Genomic DNA, 9,597 nt, shown 5'->3' with positions numbered 1-9,597 from the left:
GGTTTTATATCGCCGAGCCGCGCAACACAGGTGAGGCATCTCCTCCCGCATTCAGTTCTGGCATCCCACCCATCTCGTGTCCTCGAAGGAAAAGGAAGTGGAGGTGAAGGAGCTCATGAAGAGGATCTCGGATCTACTAGAGAAAATCAAACCCACTAATGTAGCCAGGTGATGCTGCATCACTGCCTCCTCCCCTACCAGCGTCGACCTGTCCCAATGTGGGAATATGATGTGGAGAATCCGGACAGTGCGGCTGGCCCAATGCGGTGCTTTTTCTGCACTATTAGCGAGAAGCTATGAAAGGCACTCTTCAAGTCAGAAAAGACTTGGCCTCACGAGGAGGAAGACGAAGGCCGTTCCCTCCTCAACCGTGTGGGACCGGTAAGGGTTTTACCATATATTTTTTAGATTCCGTCCCTTCCTTTTTATGACAAAGCTCTCATTCCTTCCTTCCCCATGCCCACATATTTGGCTGAAGAAGTCGGACGGATTAACTGTTCGGCCGCTTTTCCCAAAGACAAAATGAGCCCACTGTTGGCGACCATGTTAACCAATAAGCCTTACATGGATCCAAGGGAGAAGGATGAGTAGAAGAAGGTGGAAAAGAAGATCAGGGAGGGTCTTCTGTCGAAGGGTCCCCCGGACACCAAGTCCGAAGAGACACTGGTTCCCTCCAAGTTGGAGGGAGAGGAAGAATAAGATAAGGAGGAGGCGAGTGACTCCTCCCATACAAAGAAAATAGAGGCGCCCAAAGATCCTGAGGGAGATCAATCTCCCGTTGCCCCAAAGAAGCAACATAGGGCCCCTATTGTAATGCCCCAAGAGTGTATCTTCCCCTTTTTGGAACCTTACCCATGTGGGTCCACCTTGTCATTGATATGAGAGAGTTCAATGCTTATGATTTCATGTGATGTCACCTTGTTTATTCTTCCTTGCATGCATGCATGCCATATCATTTCATGTCCTCGTGTTAGTTGCTTTGTGATCTTTATGGTGTTGTGTTGATATGATTTGTGAAGTGATGTGGTAGGTGTTGTAAGTGGAGTGGTGCTAATGCAAATAGGTCACCTTGTGGTTTGCATAGGCTTCAAAACTCTCTCCCTCTTATTTATCTCTAGATCAAGTTCCTCTTGTTCCAAACCTATTTCTAAAATGCCCATGTGTTAGCCTTGTTTTGTGGTGGATTTGAGATGTCATATTGCTGTTTTGAATAGGTGTGCAAATGGTGCAAATAGTTACAAAAGAGATCCAATAATTCTGTTTTGTAAATATTTAGTTGCTCCAAATATTCATTTTATCATTTATTCAAATAGGTCATATTTTTTTCATGACCAGGGGCATTTTTGTTTTGTTTTTAACCCCAATAGTTTTGTTTGTGCTTTCTTTTCTTTCTCTGGTATTTTCTGTAAATAGAAAACCCCCAGGGATTTATTCCTATCTATATTGCGCCATAGGTGGGCTTCCTCCCCCTTTGCGGCCCATTTTCCTCTCCTAGCGCTGCAGCCCACCCCAGCGCGTCCCTATTCTCCTTCCTGACGCCGTCTACCCCGTGCCCGCTTTCCGTCCTGCGTCAGAGAGAGGGAGCGAGCTGCCGTGAGGGCTCATACGTCGAGCCCCCCCCCCATAAATGCGTTGGCGTCTGTGCCCCCTCTTCCCTAGGGTTCCTCCTCTTCCCATCCGCCGTCGCCACCCCTTCCCCATCTCTGTTTATCCCCCCAAGGTAGGTTCTGCAGCATCTAGCAGAGAGAGAGAGAGAGAGAGAGAGAGAGAGAAGGACCCTGCCGGCGTCTACCCCTGCTCCCGTCGTCACCCGACGACGCCGCCATGTCCAGGGGCTCGGGGAAGCACCCCGCTCTTGATACGTCTCCAACGTATCTATAATTTTTGATGGTTCCATGCTATTATCTTGTCAACTTTGGATGTTTTATATGCATGAATATGCTATTTTATATACTTTTGGGACTAACCTATTAACTCAGTGCCAAGTGCCAGTTTTTGACCCTTTTTTAGACGGAGCCCAAATGGAATGAAACTTTACGGTGATTTTTTGGACCAAAAGAGACCCTCGAAGCTTTGGAAGAAGGCCAGAAGAGCCACGAGGGAGTCACAAGCCCTGACGCTGCCACCACCCCCTAGGTGGTGCAGGGCAGGCTTGTGACCTCCTCGTGGGCCCAACCGACATAATTCCACCGCCATAAATTCCTATAAATTCAAAAAACCCCAAAAAGAAACCTAGATCGGGAGTTCCGTCGCCGCAAGCCTCTCTAGCCACCAAAAACCAATCTGGAGCCCGTTCCAGCACCCTGTCGGAGGGGGAATCCATCTCCGGTGGCCATCTTCATCATCCCGGCGATCTCCATGACGAGGAGGGAGTAGTTCTCCCTCGGGGCTGAGGGTATGTACCAGAAGCTATGTGTTTGATCTCTCTCTCTCTCGTGTTCTTGAGATGTCTTGATCTCAATGTACCATGGGATTTGCTACTATAGTTGGATCTTATGATGTTCTTCCACCTCTCCCTCTTGTAATGAATTGAGTTTCCCCTTTGGAGTTATCTTATCGGATTGAGTCTTTGAGAACACTTGATGTATGTCTTGCACGTGTCTATCTGTTGTGATCAACTTGCGGGTTTGTGACATTGGGAACCTATGCATATAGGTTGGCACACGTTTGATTCATGTGAGTACTCGATGTATGTTTTGGTGATCAACTTGCAGGTTCGTGACATTGGGAACCTATGCATAGGGGTTGGCACACGTTTTGATTCTCCGGTAGAAACTTTTGGGCACTCTTTGAAGTTCTATGTGTTGGTTGAATAGATGATTCTGAGATTATGTGATGCATATCGTATAATCATGCCCACGGATACTTGAGGTGACAATGGAGTATCTAGGTGACATTAGGGTCTTGGTTGATATGTATCTTAAGGTGTTATTCTAGTACGAACTCTATGATGGATCGAACGGAAAGAATAGATTCGTGTTATTTTACTACGGACTCTTGAATAGATCGATCAGAAAGAATAACTTTGTAGTGGTTTCGTACCCAACAATAATCTCTTCGTTTGTTCCCCGCTATTAGTGACTTTGGAGTGACTCTTTGTTACATGTTGAGGGCTAGTTATATGATCCAATTATGTTTTTTTGACCGGCTACTGTAGGGAAAACCCCCCACAGCCTTTTTTTCTTTTATTCCCATATATAAGAGCAGTATGTACAAGTAGATTAGAATGTACAAATGGGATGAGGAGCTAAGGCTACAAACCTCAAGGAGGAAAAAAGGAAACCCATTTAAGGAGATCATCCCTGAAACTAGCCTTAATCCTATGAGCTAACAGGGAACTGTCATGGATGAAGCCAGATCTCCATTTTCTGAACTTTGGCTGCTCCTGGTTAAAGACCTTGGCATTTTTGACAGTCCAGATGTTCCAACATGCAGTGAAGACCACCTCAGCAAAAAAGGGGTTATGGAAGTCTCGTTTAGCAGCTACAGTAGCACTCCACATGGATGGACCCTGCCATGTGATCTGCAGGTAATTCTAGACCCTGGTACTAAAAACACAGTTGAAGAATAAGTGATCTCTGTCTTCCTTGACTCGAGCATGGCATAGAACACAGAGATTGGAGTCGGAAACATTCCAGTGACGCCGTTCAAGCATGTCTTGAGTGTTAAGCCTGTCCATGATGAGCATCCAGGCAAACATTTTAATCTTCATGGTACAACAGCTTTTACAGATCCAGTTGAGTAAAGGGTTTGGGGTAATACTGCTGTGAATGTGAGTATAGTATCTCTTGGCTGTGTAGGCCTTAACATCTTTTCCCCATACCCATCTGTCAGAGGCGTGATCATCAATATCCAAGTCTTGAAGCAAAGATTGAACTGAAAGCAGCTCCTGGTAAGGTTGAGCAGACAGTGGCAAGTGGAACATAGAGAGCATGCTGTCATCGTAAAAGGCTTTAAAGACCTCTTGAGCTGTGCAGAAAGGATCAGTCACAAAAGAAAAAAGTCTTTGGAATCTAGCAGCCATGGGCCTAGTGGAGTTTCCAATCAACCAGGAGTCAGACCAAAACAGGAAGGAGTCACCCTTGTTAGGCTGAACATATGTAACTGATCTGAATTTGTCAAGCCGTTTACAGATATCCTTCCACCAAAAAGAACCAGAAAGGGTAGTTCCCTGAGGTACTGTGTCATGATAGTAAGTGTTCCAGATTAAGTGAACCCATGGGATATCAGCATGATTTAGAAATTTATCAACATGCTTGAGCAGCGGTGCTTCATTCTGGATTGCTAGATTCATAATACCTAACCCCCCTTTATTTTTAGGTCTGCACACCAGTTGCTAGGCAGCAAGAGAGGGTGAATGATCTTGCCCATTTTTCCTCCATAGACATTGCCTTTGAATTCTTTCAGGCTGCTTCAGTATGCCTGGTGGGATATCCACACTGCATAGAAAGAAGATAGGCACAGAAGATAGTGCTGAGTTTAAATATTGTAACCTTCCCCCCTGAGCCAGAAAAGATGAACTAGCACTGAGCCTTCTTTCCATGTTATCAACCAGTGGCATGAGATCGATGATTCTTGGTTTAGTTGTCCCAACTGGAAGGCCAAGGTATGTGAAGGACAAAGATCCCACTTTGCAGCCAATGGAGTCTGCCAGGTCCTGTAGTTGTTGTGGAGGAGTGTTGACACGTAGAAGGGCAGATTTGTGATAATTCACATGTAATCCAGTGGATTGGGAGAAAAGTAAGAGCATTTTCTTGAACTGTAACAATTGAGGTTTATCAGCAGGTAGGATGATAAGGGTATCATCAACATATTGCACTATGGGGAAATCCTTATCATGACAAGGTATGGGCAGCTGAATGAGACCCTCCACCAGCAGTTGATTAACCAGAGTCTGTAAAAAATCAGCAGCAATAGCAAAAAGCAGTGGGGACATGGGATCTCCCTGCCTGACTCCTTTCTTGCACATAAACTTCTTTCCACGCACACCATTGATCAGGACCGAAGATGAGCCAGAAGTTAGTAGCTGCTTTACCCAAAGTATCCATCTGTCATTGAAGCCTTTGTGTTTGAGAATCTGAAAAATGAACTCATGCTCCACAGAGTCAAATGCCTTTTCAAAATCCAGCTTGAGAATGACTATAGGTTTCTTGGATTGATGGCATTGGTGCAGGTACTCTAGGGTCCATCCAACACAATCTTGAATGGTTCTAGACTTGATAAAACCATACTGATTCTTCTGAAGACACTTCACAATCTGCAACTGTAACCTGTTAGCAATCATTTTGGACAGAAATTTGAGGCCCATCCCAGTAAGTGATATTGGTCTGTAATCTCCCACTTGTTCAGGTGATCTCTTCTTGGGAATCAGAGTAATATAAGATGAGTTCATGTTCTCAAGTTGAGCATGACCAGCATGGAAAGCAGCAGCAAGTTGATAAAACTCAGGGGAGATAATGGGCCAGCATTTCTTGAAGAAGAGACCATTAAAACCATCAGGTCCAGGAGCTTTGTCAATGGGCATTTCCTGAACAGTCCTGTCCATTTCAGACTTAGAAAAAGGTTCTGTGAGAATATCCAGAACCTCCACCTTCTGAAGCATAGATTGTAAATCAAATGCCATGTTAATGCCAAGAGAAGTGCCCATTCTATCCTTAAATGATGCCCAAAAACATGCAGCAATTTGATCATGATCAGATATGATGGAACCATCATTTAACTTGAGAGATGCAATGGAATTCCTCCTATATCTCTCAGTTGCCATAGCATGGAAGAATTTAGTGTTTTCCTCACCAACTTTAACAAATCTGATAGTGGCTCTCTTTTTCCAGTATAAGCACTGGAGATGCAAAAGATGCTCCAAGTGTAACTTAACAATATTCCTGAAGTTAGCCCCTGGTCTGAAGAGTGCCCTCAATTCCTCAAGCCCATCCAAGCACAACACAGCTTGATTGCATCTGGAGATGAAAATTTTCAACTGAGATAGGTTTGTCTGCCACTTTTTCAGAGCCTGCCTAAGATGTTTCATCTTATCCATAATGACAGCAGTAATATGTGTTTTCCTGGAAGGAATGATCGAGGATTGTTGAACACACTCCATGAAGCCCTCCATTTCAACCCAGTAGTTTTCAAAGAAATAAGTTGCACTTAGGGATGGAAGTGTTGACAGTGACCACACAAGGAACATGATCGGAAGCTGTCTTTGCAAGGGGGAGCACTTGTGTAAGAGGATATGAGGAGATCCAGTTGGCTGATGTGAAAAACCAGTCAAGCTGCTCCAAAAGAGGGGAATCTTGCATATTGGACCAAGTGAAAGATCTGCCTTTAATGGGTAGTTCTAGCAATCCGAGATGCCCAATAATTTCATTGAAGATGAACATATCATTTACATCAGCCCCAGGAAGGTTTCTGTTGTCAGGGGATCTAATGAAATTAAAATCTCCAAGAAGCAACCAATTAGCCCCAGTGGGTATATGAAGATTGTATAGCCAGCTAACAAATAGATCTCTAGCTTCACGTTGACAAGGACCATAGACATTCACCAAAGTCCAGGATTCACCAGTAAGATTTGAGGTAAAGGAGATGATCAAACCATAGGGTGTGCATTCAACTAACTGACCAGTAAGAATGGAAGAGTTCCAAAGGGTGATAAGCCCCCTGATGCCCCCCTGGAGGGAGAGTAGGCAAACTGATCAAAACGTTTGGGACAGAAACACTTGACTGTACGAAACTCAATTTGACTGCATTTTGGTTTCCTGCAAGCACACCACAGCAGCTAGGCTCTCATCAATCTTGTTACGAACCGCACGTTGCCTATGGTCCGAATTTAGACCACACACATTCCAACACAGAACACGCCAACTTCTCATAGAACGACTATCCATTGGACAATATACATAGAGCAAATGCAAGGCTATGTAATAGCCTGTGCGACCAAGGTTCAGTTAACCAAAAGACAGAGCAAGCAGAAGTCTCACAGTACATGGAGCCAGTACAGTAACAAATTAACACGAGTGAACTAACCATCAGCAGACGGTGGCGCGGAATCAGCAGGATCTTCCATAAGTCGATCCACAGATAGCTTCTCAGGGGCAATGCCAAGTGTCTGCCCAACCTCCTGTATCACCGGAATAGGAGTAGCAGGAGTTACTTGCACATCATCAGACTCCTGCGGTGTAGAAGGCATTGGCTTGGCCTTGGGCTTCCTCTTCTTGGGGACGTGCGCTGGCAGCTCCTGCAGGATCGGTTTGAAGCCATCTCGCTTGATGGAGCCGCGGGTGCATCGACGAACACAGGAGTCGACGACAGGAGTGGCCTTCTTGCGGGACCCTTTCTTCGTTGGAGCAGGGGAGTGAAAGGATAAGTCCTGTGCAGACGAAGATGGACTCACGGGGATTACCTCATCCACGGAGAGTGTGCTGCTAGCAGGCTCTGGTGGTGGTAGCGCTGGAGCAGCAGGGTCGAAGGCCGCCGCCCATGATCGCTTGGGGATCACAATGGGCGCCACCATTGGCATCTGCAGCTGGCGAGGCACGTGCATGGAGGTAGCAGCTCCCATTAAAGCATCAAAAGTACGGGACCAGGAAAGAACTGGTGGTAGAGGAGGCCCGTAAAAAACACTCGCAGCCCCAACAAAGAGGTTGTCGGACTGAAACTGTGGGGGTTTGTAAGGGACAATCGCCAGAGGATTGTCATCTTGCGCCTCCTCCACTCCAAGGAGATCCTCCTCCGGCTCAGCAGCAGGACCCTGGACAACCGCTGCCATGTCAGCATCAGGGGCGACAGGGTTAGCCACTATCACCTCCAGGTTGGGAGCCGGGGGGGCTTGATCAGCAGGTTCCGCCTCAATGTCACCCTGCGGCTGAGGGTCGAGGTCAACAAGCTCATGAACCGAGTCGGAGGAAGAAGGACTCGGTTGATCAATCACCATGGACTCTTGATCCTGAACAGGATCAGCAGCAGGTGCTTCTCGGGCCGCTTCAGTTTCCCATCCTCCTCCATCAGCAGCTGCCGGTGGCTGCCCCCAACCACCGTCATCAGCAGGAGCAGCAGCAGGTACCACTGGATCTTCAGGTGCTAGCGGTACCGCATTCCATCCCAATGCAGGGTACGGGGGCAGAGCAAATTGCAGGTTGTCATTGATGAGATGTCCAGGAAGCGGGTGAGGGTTTCCATTGAGGGGCATGGGATCCTCATCGTTGGGCAGTACTTCGGCATGCGCCGCCCCCAGGATGTATATCGGTGCAGACCAGGACACCTTGCCCCTCTCCCAAGCAGCATATTCAGAGAAGTTGATACTGCGAGGGACAAGTCAGTCGTCTGGGAACGAAGCAAACACAATGGAGCGAACCAAGTAAGGATCATGACTGACCCAATGATGGAACTCTCCGAAGGTGTTGACAGCAGCCCGCAAGTCTTCAGTATTGCAGAAGTCCAGGGGGACCCCCAGAAGCATGAGGCACCCATGGCGAAAACCCTCTTGTCCACGGAAACCAACGCCCTGATCATGTCGCAAGAAGCGCACTACAGAGTTATGGGCAACTTCCTGCGGAACCATGTGAACCGCAGCGTAGCTCTCCGCCGCATCTCTAAGTTCAAACAGTCCAACGCCCTCAATCCATGGCTGGGCAGATCGAACATGAAGTCCTCGGTGGAGAAGAAGAGCGGCTACTTCTTGCCGTACCTAGACCAAGTGGTCAGCCGGGGGCGCAGGGTGGACGTCAGCGATTACAAAGCGCTCATGACGCCTCGTGATGGGGACAGCAGGCGTGGTGTAGGTCCGAGGCAGCCGGTCAGGTCCTCCGTCGATGATGTTGTGGCCCGGCGGGAGAAAGAACTCAGGATCAAGCTCGAAGTTCTCCATTGCGGGAGGTGGTGGCAGAGTGATAGGCAGCGTCTTGGAGGGAGTTTGAGGATGCGACGGCGATGAGACAGGGGAGAACTGTGCTACAGGCGTTGCGGTTTCGCCAAGAGTATCAGCAGTTCCCGAGATATCAGCGACACGGGAGGTGGTGGGTCTCTTACAGTTCCAAGTAAGACAATTATTACACATAAAAGAGGCTCCTCTAGCTCATGCGTGACCCACAGTTCTGTCAGCGAATCCAGGCGAAGCCGTGCAGTTGGCACCTAGATGTCCCCGAGCGTTACAAATCGAGCAAGAAAATATTTCCTCAACCATGCCATTAATAAGTTCATCAAAGGCCACATGGGCTTCCTCTGAGGAGGGAATATCCATCCTAGGATTAGGTTCGGGCTGAGAGCAGGAGGTAACCTCAGCAGGCTCATTAATGAGCGTGGAAATCGGCCCAGAGTCCAAACTTTCCACCGAAAATTGATTCTCATAATTCAAAACACTATGAATCTCGGCGGGATCAGCTGTAGCACCTTGTTGCATGGGAGAAGTTCCGTTAATTTTGGCGATTTGAAAATCAGCCCCGGGAGATCCGGGGGGGGGAATGTTGGCGAGAAACTGTGCCGAACGTGATATGCGGCGTGGCCGTCGTCCACTGGAGTTCTGCCGGCGGTGGCGCAGAGATGATGACACGTTCAGGAGAAGGCACCGTATAACCAGCCTGTTCAAGCGTGAGTAGCTCATCG

Source organism: Hordeum vulgare, chromosome 1H, assembly GCF_904849725.1.
Source record: "Hordeum vulgare subsp. vulgare chromosome 1H, MorexV3_pseudomolecules_assembly, whole genome shotgun sequence".
Classification (NCBI taxonomy): domain Eukaryota; kingdom Viridiplantae; phylum Streptophyta; class Magnoliopsida; order Poales; family Poaceae; genus Hordeum; species Hordeum vulgare.
The sequence above is the reverse complement of the archived record's forward strand: the minus strand, read 5'-3'. Positions refer to the sequence as shown.